This window comes from Cottoperca gobio, chromosome 10 (assembly GCF_900634415.1).
Source record: "Cottoperca gobio chromosome 10, fCotGob3.1, whole genome shotgun sequence".
In the NCBI taxonomy this organism is placed as follows: domain Eukaryota; kingdom Metazoa; phylum Chordata; class Actinopteri; order Perciformes; family Bovichtidae; genus Cottoperca; species Cottoperca gobio.
This window is the reverse complement of record NC_041364.1, coordinates 23,694,416-23,710,534: the sequence shown is the minus strand read 5'-3', so window position 1 is coordinate 23,710,534 and position 16,119 is coordinate 23,694,416. Positions and strand designations below refer to the sequence as shown.

Below are 16,119 nucleotides of genomic sequence, written 5' to 3'. Positions count from 1 at the left end.
TCAAAATCATAACTTTGAGCCTACTTACCTATAAAGCCTCAAATATCCTCTTTTCAGCAATATTTTGAATAAGACGCTCATAAACCATTGCCAGATGTCCACACGTTTGTCTCTGGTAAAAATATATCCTCCGTGAACATCGTCACATTGATAAAAGTCCATGAACAGCTGTTGCAATCGTTGCAGGCGGAAGCTTAGCGTTAGATTGACATTTCATTTGAGCCAATCGGAGCTTCTTTGGCTTATCTACAAACTTCATGCGCCAATGAGTGTCAACTTGACAAGGAAGTGCCCACCCTCTTCTTTCATTGACAGGCTGACCCAGTATCAGCTCAGACTCCCGGTGGCGCGCGCATCGTATAGACCAGTGGTCTGCGGACCGGTACCTGTCTGTGCGTCTGTGTCTCTTGACACATGTCAAGACGCTCGTCTATCACGTGATACTTTACTTCAAAAAATTAAGCCCACAAGCAACAATGAGAGGAAAACAAATGTCTTTAAAGAGCTTTTTTGGTATAGGGAAAAGACCCAATGAGGAGACATTTAAAAGACAATATCAGGAGTCCTACTTAAAATACGTATTTATCGCTACAAGTGAATCTCATGCACCGCTCTGCATAATATACAGGCTCGCACATGAGGCAACGAAGCCTTCATAACGCCGGCACCCGGCGTTAAAAGACAAGCACTGGGAGTTTTGTGAAAGAAATGAACATGAACAATTACTGATGGCCACCACATCAACACATGCGAGTTCACTGAGAGTGTCATACTTAGTAACTAACTAAGAGAAGAAACCTTTTACTATTGTTGAAGAATTTATACCCCTATATTGGACCGGCTCGTTGCAGAGACACAAGCTCAAGGCTCCCACTAATTCAGCGTAATGGAGATTTTTGTTTATGCACTTTATATTTGTTTTTATGCCGGCTGTATCGTTCCCCCCCTCCCCGGTCCGCGAACATATTGTTTTACATGAAACCGGTCCATTGCATAAAAAAGGTTGGGGACCGCTGGTATAGACAATGAACACCTCATTCTTTACATGCGTCACTTCCCATGGTTTGTTTTTACAAAATAAATGTATTTTCAAAATTATATTTATTATTTATTCAGGCCACAATTACTCAGTGCCAGAAGCACTTGGAGTGATTATTCAATGTTTTGCAAGAACAAAAAGAGATCTTTTGAATGAGACCAAAATCATGCAGCTGGTGCAAATGGTTGAAGAGCAGCTTTCAATTTACTTTGGGTATGTCGTTTGTAGGTATTTTCGGGTAAATTCAACCCTTAAGATTAATAAACTGTCTGTATTTGGGAAGTGGAAACATCATCCATACAAAAAAGAAAATGCACTTCCATATGACAGGCTGTTATGCTATTATTGTTATAAAAAGCATTAAAACAAGATGTAAAACAAACACAAGATAGTACAAACAGCACAGAAACTTGCCAAAGTACTTTTCAACTGCTCTCCAAAGAGACTGCACACTTCACTGGGCCAGTCATATGTAGCCTGTGTCATTTGGTATTCAACAAAACCATTTCTACCACCATTTATTACATCAATTCAACATCAATCTAAACCTTTTCAGCCTCAAATAAGCATTGAAATTACTTTGTGATATTGAGCAAAATATATTGACTTTCAGTTTGTCCATTTCTTTTTATATTGGTCTCTTCACATTTTGAATAAAGAACTTAAATAAAAAGGGCAGCTATAGACAGCAAGAGATAGCACATTGTGGTTTGACAGAGATGGTGTGAGGACACTTGATAATGCTGCTTCTATAGACACACAAACACGTGAGCAAACACACACACAGAGCAGATGACAGAGCTATCTATTTGGACCAGAACAAGGTCATGTACTGACCGCTGGCCCTATTCCATCCAACTCATTTTTTCATTCCCTATTCCTCTTTGTTTCTTAAAGAAATACACCAAGCTTTTGGCGAAGACGCTGTTTGATCTACTGCTGGGTGAGAAGATGCCAGTTTGGCATAATATCAGACATCCACAGTAATGTCATTAATGTTTGAATTTTTCTCATATGTTTATATATACAGTGTGTGGGTGTTGTGCTGCAAAATGTGGCATATGCTATGTTGTTACAATGCTCTTCCTCTTTTTATCTTATTTCTCATTGATGCAGCACTGAGTTTATAGTTCAGCTGGCTGTGTGATAGGATTACGTAAAGGTACGCACACATCAACTTCAGTTTCATGTCGAGTGAACTTTTCTTTTTCCTTCACATTACATGTGTGTGTGCAGTTCGTATGGGGATATTTCTCCTGTACATAGGTAAAATACAAAAGGTAGGGTATCCTTTTAGCACAATGATTGATGCTTGCTTCAGAAGTTTTGGAAAAGTCTTTCAGATGCGAGTTCAACAAAGTTCCTACAGTTCAGCAAAGGTTCTACTAATCATTGAGGTCCTCAGGTGTTACCCACCTCTGCAGCGGTTGACCAGGGGTTTGAATAGCACAACAAAACAACAATTTCCTGTAAATATCTAATTTCCGGGCAGCATGCATGTCACCTTTAACCTCACAAAGATGACATTACTGGACAGTACAGGAAAGGCAAAGAAGAGTTGGGCAGACTGAGTGCCCAAAAGGAAATATATAATCAAAGAAAAGGTCAGACTCTACAATGTTACTTTGAAGTTTATTATAATGAAGGGACTACAGATGGAAAACCTATTCTTAAATGTAAATGAAATAAAGATATTTAAAAAAACAATGTTCAAATGCTATTGGAAACTGTCCATACTGAGGACCAAGTCATGACTCATGAAGGTACTGGTGAAAGGTTGCTTTCTGCAACTTAAGCATTCTAGGGCTGTTCAGAGGTAGTCAATATACAAGACATTAAACTCTTGTAATACTCTTTCTCTACAGGAACAAAGACTATCTTGAATGGGGATTTAATGCTGCACTAGTAGGTGTAAATAATTCAATAAATCTAGGTTGGACAATAAAGAAGTGCAGCCAACAATGTTGTCCAATGTCTGAGCCCTTTATATAAGCTCAACACTACTGTTATTAAGTACAAAGGACAGTTGTTATTAAAGAACTACCATACCATGGGATATTGCACACACAAGTCATTGCAATCAGAAAATTATTGGATTAGCCAAACCACATCTGAAGAAATTTAAGAAACATATTTTGAATGGGCTTCTACTGTAACTCCAACTCTTCCTGCTGTCTCAAGCTGCCTGTCAAAATGACAAGTCTTTCCTTAGCATAGCCCATACGGCAGCATCACTTCAGGTAAGCTAGCTACAGTGCTAGCACTCTTCTTTACTGGCTCGGATTACCATCTTGTAATATAAGTAAAGTTAGCGAAGTAAGCAAGGCCACCAAATAGTGGCATATGGATGCCTTCAGCTCTCCCCATTTCTCACGTGACCATCACATTGCATGTCCGAGGCCTCCCTTGAGAGTATACTCTATCATTTGCCTTGACCTGAGATTCACAATGACGCGCAAAACCTGACCATCACGTGACCATCACATTGCATGTCCGAGGCCTCCCTTGAGAGTATACTCTATCATTTGCCTTGACCTGAGATTCACAATGAGCAAAACCTCGTCTGCTAAATTGTCGTTGCTCATGGATTAAAACGGTAGTGCACTACCTCCATTTCTTACATACAGTCTAGGGTTCAGTCTCAACACAGCTTTAGAATGATGCATCACTGTGGATCCACTTTAAATCTAGCTGTCACAAAGCGCACCTGAGTTTGAGTCGGAGACAAGATGGGTGGCCAAGGGAGACTTTGTCTATAACCTACAAGCTGTCATAGCCCTAGATCTTTATAACAGCTACGGCCTAGCTTAGACCAACACCTGCAGACAGTGTTTCAGCAGCACAACGCTCTCACATGGAGCAGCTCTGGATGGAGAGCCATAGCTGATTATGCTGAGTACTCTGAGAATCACTAAACAGCCACCTGCCTCGGAGCTTTACACTCACTTATACACTATGGTCCTCTATCCCCATCTTTCTACCATATCCTTCATCCCCTCTTTCAACACTCATTTTTGCTCTCTTCTTCCTTCTGATCTTTCCTTCTACTCTCTTCCTCTTGTCTCACCCCCTCCCGCCCCTTCCTTCTTCCTCTTCAGGTAAGCCATCTGCTTCGTGACTCTCCTTTTTCTTTTTTTCTGCGGGAATATGACTGCTTTTGGACCCTTTCCTACCCCTCACTCTTATTCTCGCAGTCCTTCTCTCTAATGTAGCTCTCTCATTTTTTCTCACATGCGCACACACACATCTGGAAAAAGAGGGAACAACAACAACAAAGCTCAACCAAAAGGCTTTTCAGGTTTGCACGTACACATAATCTATATACACACATTTACACAGCACACATGCAAACACATGTGCACTCACAACATCAGAAGATTATGGGATTTCACTTTTTCTCTTTGGCTCTGTTTTGAATGTCCACAGTGAGGCTGCAGGTAAAATCAATGTGTTTTGTTAAAAGCTAAATATATATTTGCCCTGTCATTTAAACCTGATTGTTTAACCAGCTCACAGGAACATGATGGACTGTGAGGCAGTACACAATCATAGCACCCATTTCTTTTGTAATGATTTTACAAAAATTTTTTTTACAAACCAACATTTTTAAACAATTAAGTCAAATAAAAATGAAAAACATTTTCTAGAAGCGCCATATTAGTTTATTATCTTAGAACCTGTTTACACTGGGTTTTAGCATGCATCTTGAGCGATCAGATCACAAGTGGACAGAAAAGCATTGTGATATGATCACTCAAACCACTTGGTGGGCGATGTCGCATTTGACCACATGTCTTCTGTGTATTGTCAACGCTAATGTGTCCCGATGAGGACGTAACAACTCCCGTTTTGTTCCTCCTTTTTCTCAAACACAGCTATATATAAAAACCGACCCGATGCCACATGCAGTTCCATTGTCGACATCTTCATCATCTTCAACATCATCATCATTGAACACCTGCCTTGAGGAGATAAAGGCTTGGATGAAAGAACATTTTCTTCAATTAAATAGCTCAAAAACAGAGGCTATTTTAGTTGGCACACTACACCAGGTCCAGTCTTCCACCATAACCCAAATCACCCTTTCTGGTCAAAACATACCCCTATCACCATCAGTCACCAACCTAGGTGTAAGATTTGACCCTCATCTGACCTTTTTAGAACGTCTTATTGAACAATTTGAGTTGATAGTTTTCAACAATATGGGCATTAGAAATGTATGTATGTACTTGAAGTGAGGTTGAAGCGAATAGAACATCAACATGGAACCATCTGGGTGTAGCAGGATTAATAATACAAAGCTATAAGAATTATTGTAAACTACATTCAAGGGATGTATTTAGATAAACAACATCAGTATAGTCAATAATTGGTAAACTGGAAAGCAAGAGTCTTTCAACATGAACTGCATATATGGTTGAATAACAATAATTCTATCAGAACTGAATCCTCAAGATTCGTTAATCAAGTTTAATGTCCAGTGAAAAGGTAGTTATACTGGTCGACCCATAAATAAGAGCTACTGTAGCTCTTTGAAACACACTTGTATTGAACTGTAATAAGCAATCTAACACATGCACGCTCCACGGCTAACTATGAATAAGATGCCTTTCTGACCCAGATCTGCAGCCCTGTATTTACCTCTTTAAATCTCTTCTCTGTGCCATCTCTCTCTCAATGCCCCATTTAACAAATAATACTGCATGACTCCAGTAATCAACATTAATTTAATTTCTGTTCAAATCACCCAACAAGGTCACCGAGTATATCATGTATTCTCATAAACAGACTGTGTTTGTGGATGTTGTGTGTGTGTGTGTGTGTGTTTACAGAAAGAGAAATGATGTATCGACAAAGTATCATGGGTTAGGAAGGGTTAATTAAGTATTTAATATAACACAGTACAGCAAGATTAGATTTCTAGTGGTGTCATTACAAATGTTGTGTGTGTGTGTGTGTGTGTGTGTGTGTGTGTGTGTGTGTAGGGGGGGGGGGGGGGGGGAGTGTCTTTGATTAGTGTCAGTTGGTACAGTACATGATATCCCCTCAGACTTGCCCAATATAAAAACCAATGGACATGTCTGCCAGTTTTAGTTGAAGCTTTTTTGGAGATAACTTCTAGAATCAACAATAACTGATTCTCTTCAAACACAGCATGTGTTAGTAGTCACTTCTTCAACATTATACAAATGGCAATGACTACTTACAAAGAAGATCCTTTTTTAGAAATACACCTTTGCAAAATGACGGGATTGTAGGTAATAAAAACAGGGGTATGGTTGGTGATGTGTCTTCATTAGGTAGAAAACACAACCTTCAACAGCTAATGAGAAGCCACTTTTACATCATGGTGATGTACAGGATGTAGCGTTGGACTGTTTGTAACCTATTGTATCCCATAAACATTATTGCCTTTTTGAGGGCACTTTCTCCTCACTACACATAACCTTTAGAATGATGCTCAAATAAAGTGGTGGTAAATAAATACTGTATAGTGCTCTAGGTTGCAAAAGGGAACTGATTTGGGACCAGTGTTAGTGTCAAAGTAAACAACGCAATTACAATGACTGGAATTTAAATGTTCTCGTTACTTGTTACTTTTTTCTTGATCATAGCAGTAAAACTCAGCCAATTCCCCAGATTTCTTCTGGGTCATTGTCCATGAGCAAAAATAAGAATTACATAGATTTGTAAGCAAGAAAATATAATTTAATATAAAACTTATACCAACTCACATAATAGTGCTTTTATTTTTTACAGTGTGTACGTTTTGAAGAAGTTATGGGAATGTATCCTTTTATCATGTTCTACTATTTAGTGTGTGTTCTGTAAAACATTAGTAGTTTGATAAACCATAAACTGGGAAAGTTTAAGTAGATAATAAAATGATTTATTTCAGTAATTCACAGTCTGTGTTCACTGGTGTTGCACTCTCCTGGTTCTCCTCCTACCTTACCAACCGACAACCGTTTGTCCAGCTGGGGAACCACAGGTCAAGGTGTCCCCCAGGGGTCAGTATTGGGTCCACTCCTATTCATCATTTACCTCCTCCCCCTGGGCACAATCCTCCGTCACCATATCATCCACTTTCACTGCTATGCTGACGACACGCAAGTCTAAATCTCAACCAAAATCTGAAATCCTGGTTAATGTATTTGTCACATCCCGGATTGACTACTGTAATGCTATCCTCTCTGGCCTAACCACAAAACTACTCAACAGACTCCAAATCATTTAGAACTCGGCTGCCCGGATCATTACCCGCACTAAATCGTCTGATCACATCACCTCCATCCTCATCCAACTTCACTGGCTCCCTGTTCAGCACCGGATTGATTACAAAAACCTTCTGCTCACATACAAAGCCCTCAACAACCTCGCCCCCACCTATCTCTCAAACCTCCTCCAGGAATACACCCCCTCCCGCTCCCTGCGCTCATCCTCAGCCGGACTCCTGACTGTCCCCACCTCCCGCCTTAGCACCATGGGAGCCAGGGCTTTTAGCTCCAACGCGCCCAGGCTCTGGAATTCTCTGCCTCCACACATCAAACAGTCTGACTCCTTTACAACTTTCAAATCCCACCTCAACCCACCTGTTTAAACTTGTTATCACAGATCCTCCTTTCACTCAGTTATTCCACACTCTGTCTTGCCTGTTTTATCCGTCGGTTTGACTAATTTGTTTTCCATCTTTGTTTTAACTTTTAAATGCACTGTAAGGCCAGCTTGGGTGTACGGAAAGGCTTCTCTAAATAAAATGTATGATTTTTATTATTATTATTATTATTATTATTATCCATCCATCCATCCATCCATCCATCCATCGTCTACCGCTTATCCGGGATCGGGCCGCGGGGGCAGCAGCTCCAGTAAGGAACCCCAATCTTCCCTTCTCCGGGCCACATCCTCCAGCTCCGACTGGGGGATCCTGAGGCGTTCCCAGGCCAGTGAGGAGATATAATCTCTCCACCGAGTCCTGGGTCTTCCCCGGGGTCTCCTCCCAGCTGGACGTGCCTGGAACACCTCCCTAGGTAGGCGCCCAGGTGGCATCCTTACCAGATGCCCGAACCACTTCAACTGGCTCCTTTCAACGTAAAGGAGCAGCGGCTCTACTCCGAGTCTCTCACGGATGGCTGAGCTTCTCACCCTATCTCTAAGGGAGACGCCAGCCACCCGTCTGAGAAAACCCATTTCGGCCGCTTGTACCCGTGATCTCGTTCTTTCGGTCATGACCCAGCCTTCATGACCATAGGTGAGGGTAGGAACGAAGATCGACCGGTATATTGAGAGCTTTGCCTTCTGGCTCAGCTCTCTTTTCGTCACAACGGTGCGGTAAAGTGACTGTAATACCGCCCCCGCTGCTCCGATTCTCCGGCCAATCTCTCGCTCCATTGTCCCCTCACTCGCGAACAAGACCCGGAGGTACTTGAACTCCTTCACTTGGGGTAATGGCTCATTCCCTACCCGGAGTAGGCAATCCACCGATTTCCTGCTGAGAGCCATGGCCTCAGATTTGGAGGTGCTGATCCTCATCCCAACCGCTGCACACTCGGCTGCGAACCGATCCAGTGACTGTTGAAGGTCACAGACCGATGATGCCATAAGGACCACATCATCTGCAAAGAGCAGCGATGAGATCCTCAGGTCACCGAACTGCAACCCCTCTCCTCCACGACTACGCCTCGATATCCTATCCATGAAAATCACGAACAGGATTGGTGATAAAGCGCAGCCCTGTCGGAGGCCAACATTCACGGGAAACGAGTCCGACTTACTGCCGAGTATCCGGACACAACTCTCGCTTTGGGTGTACAGGGATTGGATGGCCCTCAAAAGTGACCCCCTCACCCCATACTCCCGCAGCACCTCCCACAGTATCACCCGGGGGACCCGGTCATACGCCTTCTCCAGATCCACAAAACACATGTAGACCGGATGGGCGTACTCCCAGGCCCCCTGCAGGATCCTTGCAAGAGTAAAGAGTTGGTCTGTTGTTCCACGACCAGGACGGAATCCGCATTGTTCCTCTTCAATCAGAGGTTCGACTACCGGCCGAACCCTCCTTTCCAGTAACTTGGAGTAGACTTTACCAGGGAGGCTGAGAAGTGTGATACCCCTGTAGTTGGCACACACTCTCTGGTCCTCCTTTTTAAATAGGGGAACCACCACCCCGGTCTGCCAACCCCTAGGCACTGTCCCAGACTTCCACGCAATGTTGACGAGGCGTGTTAACCAAGACAGCCCCTCAACACCCAAAGCCTTCAGCATTTCTGGACGGATCTCATCAACCCCTGCGGCTTTGCCACTGTGGAGTTGTTTGACTACCTCAGTGACTTCCATCAGGGAAATTGACGATGATCCCCCATCAGCTTCCAGCTCTGCCTCAACCATAGAGGGCGTGTTAGTCGGATTCAGGAGTTCCTCAAAGTGCTCCTTCCACCGGCCGATAACCTTCTCAGTTGAAGTCAGCAGGGTCCCACCCTTGCTGTACACAGCTTGGATGGTTCCTCGCTTCCCCCTCCTGAGGTGCCGGATGGTTTTCCAGAAGCACCTTGGTGCCGACCGAAAGTCCTTCTCCATAGCTTCTCCGAACTTCTCCCACACCCACTGCTTTGCCTCTGACACGGCAGAAGCTGCCGCCCTTCTAGTCCTTCGATACCCTGCAACTGTTTCCGGAGTCCTCCCGGATAACATAACCCGGAAGGACTCCTTCTTCAGTCGGACGGCTTCCCTGACTACCGGGGTCCACCACGGTGTTCGAGGGTTACTGCCCCTTGAGGCACCTAAGACCTTGAGACCACAGCTCATCACCGCAGCTTCAGCAATAGAGGTTTTGAACATCACCCACTCAGGTTCAATGCCCCCAACCTCCACAGGGATAGCTGAAAAGCTCCGCTGGAGGTGTGAGTTAAAGATCTTTATTTTTAATGACAATCACAGCACAAAGATCAAGAGAAATCATAAATCACACCCCAAATGTGCTGCCTTCACAATGTCAGTGTTACTGAACGTTGACCCTGTATATGCTCAAAACTGCCCGACCTCAAGCTGCTTTAAAGAGGTGAGGAGTGACTAGCTTCTAGGAAGTATAACAGCTTTCTATTCATGAGCTGTGAATGTGTGAATCCTGTGAGAGGCTGTCACTTTTTATTTCCTTGCCCTGACTGGAGCACAAAAAGAAATGGTGGCAGCAGGACGCCCAGAGCCAAAACATTCAGAGTAACGTGTGTGTGGAGTCACCTGGCCTCAGTCTGGGATGTGCACGTCTAATTAGCAGAACGTTGCCTTTTTTATGGAGACATAATCTGTCCATTTCTGAGTCTGACCTAACATAGTTTGAGGCAAAAACTAGAAAAAGAGAGTTGAAGTGGCAACAGCAGTTTCCTGTGATGAGTTCTTTATACTTAGGCGGGGGAGATATTGATTGACGAAGAGCGTATGTTGTTGTGGGGTGTCACTCTAAATATACTCATCTGATATTACCAGACACGTTTGATATTTACAACTTGACATCTGGATGTGTCTTCATAGGTAGAAAACACAACCTCCAGCAGCTAATGAGAAGCCACTTTTACATCATTGTGATTTACAGGATGTAGCGGTGGACTGTTTGTAACCTATTGTATCCCATAAACATTATTGCCTTTTTGAGGGCACTTTCTCCTCTCTACACATAACCTTTAGAATGATGCTCAAATAAAGTGGTGGTTAATAAATACTGTATAGTGCTCCAGGTTGCAAAAGGGAACTGATTTTGGACCAGTGTTAGTGTCAAAGTAAACAACGCAATTACAATGACTGGAATTTAAATGTTCTCGTTACTTGTTACTTTTTTCTTGATCATAGCAGTAAAACTCAGCCGATTCCCCAGATTTCTTCTGGGTCATAACCTCAGCCAGCAGCGGCGTCTCTCGGCTCAGCTGATCAGCGCTGCTCTGATCCCCACCAAGGTAAGGATGAGAGACAGCGACATCAGAGAGCGAGAGCGAGAAACTGTTAAATGACAGTAGAAAGAAAATGTAATGCAGAAAATAGGGCAGAGTAAACTATCCACCGTAAAGACCATACACACTTTCTGTATGATTGCAAATACAGATATGTTCGTGACAAGAACAAATTAAGATAGTAGTTTGTATTATAGTGTGTATTTGAATATTTAATGAACACCAAGGTTATGTGACACAATGCATTTTCCAAATCAGTTCATACTTTGTAATTCCTCTCTCGTGTCCCCTGCTGAAAAGAGGAAATAGATGACTTCTCACCCATGTGTCTGTCAGACTCTGATGGCTCCGATATCGATTGACAAGTTTTATTTTCTCCTTTTTTTTTTTCTCAAAGGCCGTGTGAACTGAATGATAGCTGCTGCTGTTGCTTCTCTCATTGACCGCACAGCATTTCAAGGTTTTTCCAGAAATCCCCAAAGTGCTCTCCGACAGTCTCCACCCCATCCATCCTGATGGTCAAAACCCCTAGGAGCTGATGTATGGGAGCAGCAGGAGACAGGGATTGACGTGACTAGATCAATGTGGATCTCAAGCACTGTGGATAACAATGTGCCCCATGGACAACAAAAGGTACGACACAAGGATGAGGACGGTCACATTTCCACACTGACGGACGATTTAATACTAACTAACTCTTTGCCGAGCAGAAATGACCCGACTTTATTCTCTCGTTCACAGTCGGCGTGTAAACATTCTTGTCAACACTACCACTGTAGAATATTACATGGTACTAATTTCAAACCTACGCTACACGTTCCCCCTACAAAGCAGGTGATTTAATTAGATTTCAGAGTCCTTTGCTGAATTAATTTGAATATTGATAAGCGAAAACTCATTAGCCCAAGTACATTCATACTAATGCAGCTCATGGGCTCTCAGGGATGTTGGTCTAGAATATTTGTATAGAAATATTGTTTACATTTATTGAGTTTGATTGGCCTTATTAATGATCTTATTGAGCAGAGTGATTATGTTAAATAGGTGATAATAACAGGACATCATACAGCTAAACTCCTATTAAGCCGTGTTGACGCAGATGCGATTTAGCCTAAATAAAAGTCATTAAAAATCTGGAATTTAATTTGTCCCAGTTTAAATTGAAGCAGAGGTTTTCTTTTCAATTTGTATTTATATTTAGTTTGTATTCCCACTCTCATTTTACTGGCCATCTACTTGCTCACCCCATTGTTAGTATTATTTTATTGTTATCGTTGTGTCCCACTTTTTATAAAAAAAATGTTCCCTGGATTATATGTTGGTGTTGTGCAGGGATTGGGCGGGGTAAAAGGGTGGGTGGTGCTAAACATTAAGAAATGTTTAGCATGTCAATGTTTGGTATCTTTTTGTTCAGTACAACCTCACCTACAGTATATAACCAGAGTTCATGTGAGTGTGTCAACGTGCTCTATGAGGTCAGCAACATGAGAGCTGCTGCTTCTGTGACTTTACTTCTGTGCGTTGCTCTGCTGACCGTTGTGTAGAGGTGTTTGGGGGGGGTCGGCGTGGGCAACAGAATAAGCGGGATGCCACTCTGAGTGGGCACATGCTACATTTGCATGTGAAAACATTTTTTGGATGAACTTTATATCATCGTATCCCCGTTTTTACTGTATTTTATTTATTCTCAATGAAATCCACAGAAAGTGTTAGTGCTCAGTGCTGCCCTGCTTTGGAATCAAAGGCCTTGCAATCTTTTCACTCTCTGATTGAGTTTTTGCCAAAGAAAGAAAAAAATAATAATTCTGTTATGCATTCCACTACAATACAGAAATCCCAAGAAGATTGCACACCAAAATCTCTCAATCAGTTTGTCCCCATGTGACCAGAGTTCCCAAAAGAACATAATCAGTTTTATTTTTGTATTTCTGTTGTCCGCTCTATATTTTTCTTTTTCTCTCCACTGCATGAGCACAGAAAGACCTTCCTCACAGTTACATGAACTTTGTCTCATGTACTTTGCTTGTCTCGCTGTGTCTTTCTATGTCTCTTTCTCTTATGCTGGCTCCATATGAGGGCTACAGTCAAGCGATTTCAAACTTTTTGTGTTTTTCAGACTCCTTTTTGTATAAAACAACAGAAACCTGGCAATCTTCTAAAGAAAGTCTCCTGTCAGTATCTCTCTGTTTCAGTCTCTCTGTGTTTGGTCTTCCTGTCTGCACACTGGCTGTGAGAAGCGGTTCTAAAAGATTGACGTTTAAAACAGACAGTTTGCAGCCATCCCCCTACCTCTCTTTGGGATTCCCAAATCCCTGTTGGGACCGCCCTCCTCCTGCTGGGTATTGTTATGCTTTCACACTTTATAAAAATAAAGACATCTGATGTCTGTTTGTTAGAAGCTTCCCTCTAGGGCCACCAGTTCTGCTGAAAACTGACGAGTGGATTGTTAACTTTAAAATGACTGTTTTTGTGCCCTGAAAAAACCCTCCTTTGGGTTCCATGACTCATATAACTGAATGTGGACTACAATTAATAGCTATACATATCCTCTTTCAGCAATACATGCTATGTATCAGAATCAGTTTAAGTATGTATTACTGTTGCCTCGGGACTCATTTAAATTGGGTTTGGATTACAACATTAGGTTAAAACCTCTTAGCGTGCACGGGCCCGCTGGCGGGCCGTCGAGGAGTTTTATTGTGCCATGTACATGTTCATTTTCTAATTCTGAACAAAAGAAAGAAAAAAATATATTTTTGGAAAGATTAGAATCTCGTCTATTTCGATATTGAGATGAAAATCACAGCAGCACGTATAATCAGCTCCTCAAACTAGCAAGCGCACTCAAAATCAAAATCATAACTTTGAGCTCACTTACCTATAAAGCCTCATAAATATCCTCTTTTCAGAAATATTTTGAAACGAACGCTCCCAAGCCATTGCCAGATGTCCACACGTTCATTTCCGGTAAAAAGATATCCCCACATCGTCACATCGATAAAAGTCCATGAACAGCTGTTGCAACCTGTGAAATCAGCTGATCTATTTTTACATTTTGTTATCATAAACTGTCATAACTTAATATCTTGTGCGCTCATCGCGGTTCAGGTACTTCCTTGTTGTAGCGCGGACCCTTAGCGTTAGACACTTAATTTGAGCCAATTGGAGCTTCTATGGCTTATCTACAAACTTGAGCCAATGAGTGTCAACTCGATAAGAAAGTGCCCGCCCTCTTCTTTTGTTACAGGCTGAGCAGACCGCAGCTCAGCCTCCCGGAGACGCGCGCATCGTAATCTTAATGAACAGTCAGTTGGATATGTCATATCCTGTGTTTTTTTTTTTACAAATGTATTTATTTTCAAAATTATATTTATTATATTCAAGTCAGAAAATACAAGAAAAACATAAAAATATTAGAAAAAAATGTGTTTATACTTCACTTACTCTGTGTTATTACTACTAACATGGAATATGGGTATATAATAGTTATTTATAAATGAAAAATAACATTTATTAATAAATAGTATAATATCTCCAAATTGCAGTTGGTGTACGCCTGGTGTTACTCTTAGAAAAACCTGTCTAATAAATGAAGTTTTTATCTCTTTTTATCTGAAATTTGGTGGTGAACTTGATAACACTTGGTTCTATGTTTTTATTGTGTATTTCAGCTCGGGACTACCAGCTATAACCATCTTCAGGCATCTTTTTCAACAAAGAAATTCAGGCAGAGTGTTTTTCTTCAAATTCAGTATATTCAGACCACTGTTAGTGATTCTTCACTGTTTTGCAAGAACAAAAAGAGAGTTATCTTTTGATTCGCCCACACGGTAAGAGGCTAACTGAGTTTCTCTAATGGAACAGATTTTAAATGGGTTTGCATCAAGAAAATTAATGTTTGCGCTGATGGATACTCTTTAAACTACAATAATGTTTTTGCAATGATATTGGATATCCTTATTCCATTTTATGAATTGTTCCTATTCCTAATCTTGTTCTAAAGAGTACCTTAACTTTACCAGTACCCACAAAAGACTGTAGGCACAAAGAAAGAACAGGGACAGAAGGGCAGACCAGCATCCTCACCCCACATTCACTTCAAGTCTTCACTTAAAGCAACTAAACAGACTTTGATGTGTGAACTTCATGGCGACCCTTTTAAAGACGTACATTCCAAATCAAGGAATGTAACAATTATACATATGAACAAGAGTGAAAACGCAAACATTTTGATAAATGTTGGACATTACAAGAGAAGTACAAAAGGTGAAAGTACAGCCGTGAATGGGAATGAACTCCAAAACTGAAACAGTTACAAACGAGAATAGCACACAAAGCACTGGCATACTATAATCCCCACGCATGATTATTATCTGCATGTGACTACATACAAGGTCCCAGATCATACACTTTTCATGGGGCTGTGGATGATAAGAAGAGTGAGGGAGACAGAGAAAGACAAAGACAGAGAGTGAAAAGCAAGAGTACAGTACAGCACACAGTCAGTGAGCGATGCAGATGTTAAATTATTCTCTTTTGATTTACAATGATAAAATCATTTGATCAGTGGAATATGTCCTCAATGGCTCCCCTAAGGGCACTGTGCAGCTCCCTCCAAATATCTCCCACTTCTGTGCAGTCAAGGCCGAGAGCCAAGGCGAGATGGGACAGAATTAAGAATAAAACAATATTTGTTCCAATGTCAGCCCAGGAGAATGAAGTGTGGGTTTTCATTTGACTGCAAATCTTGGAATCTACAAGAATGTGTGTCTGTTCTTGGGAGCCACCTGGGTGATATTAAAATACAAAGACTTTTCTGTATGTCTGTATGTTTTACCCCCATATGTAACTCTGATATTTTTTGGATTATGATTTTTAAATGAATCACATTGAATGTGACAATTTCAAATATGAATTTTTAAAGGTGGCTCTAAATACGATTTATACCTGATTTGTTGCAATATCAACAAATCTTCATACGTAAATGACAGAATATTTTTTTTGACACAACATATTTCAGCGTTCTATTCAACTCTGTGAAACGGTCACACAGTGGTAGTTTTTTTAAACACGTGGTTTACGTTGTGAAATGGAACTACTTGGTTATGTTTACACTTAACTCGGTTAGGTTTAGGC

General features: G+C 41.5%; 1 long non-coding RNA gene across 1 annotated transcript; it reads right to left on the bottom strand.

The window, feature by feature from the left end:
* Positions 1–11,362: 11,362 nt before the first annotated feature.
* LOC115014942 (uncharacterized) lies at positions 11,363–14,116 on the bottom strand. The gene is made up of 2 exons (XR_003832959.1): positions 13,862–14,116; positions 11,363–11,581 (listed from the first exon to the last, which is right to left on the bottom strand). It is a non-coding gene; the product is annotated as an uncharacterized LOC115014942 (long non-coding RNA).
* Positions 14,117–16,119: the final 2,003 nt, after the last annotated feature.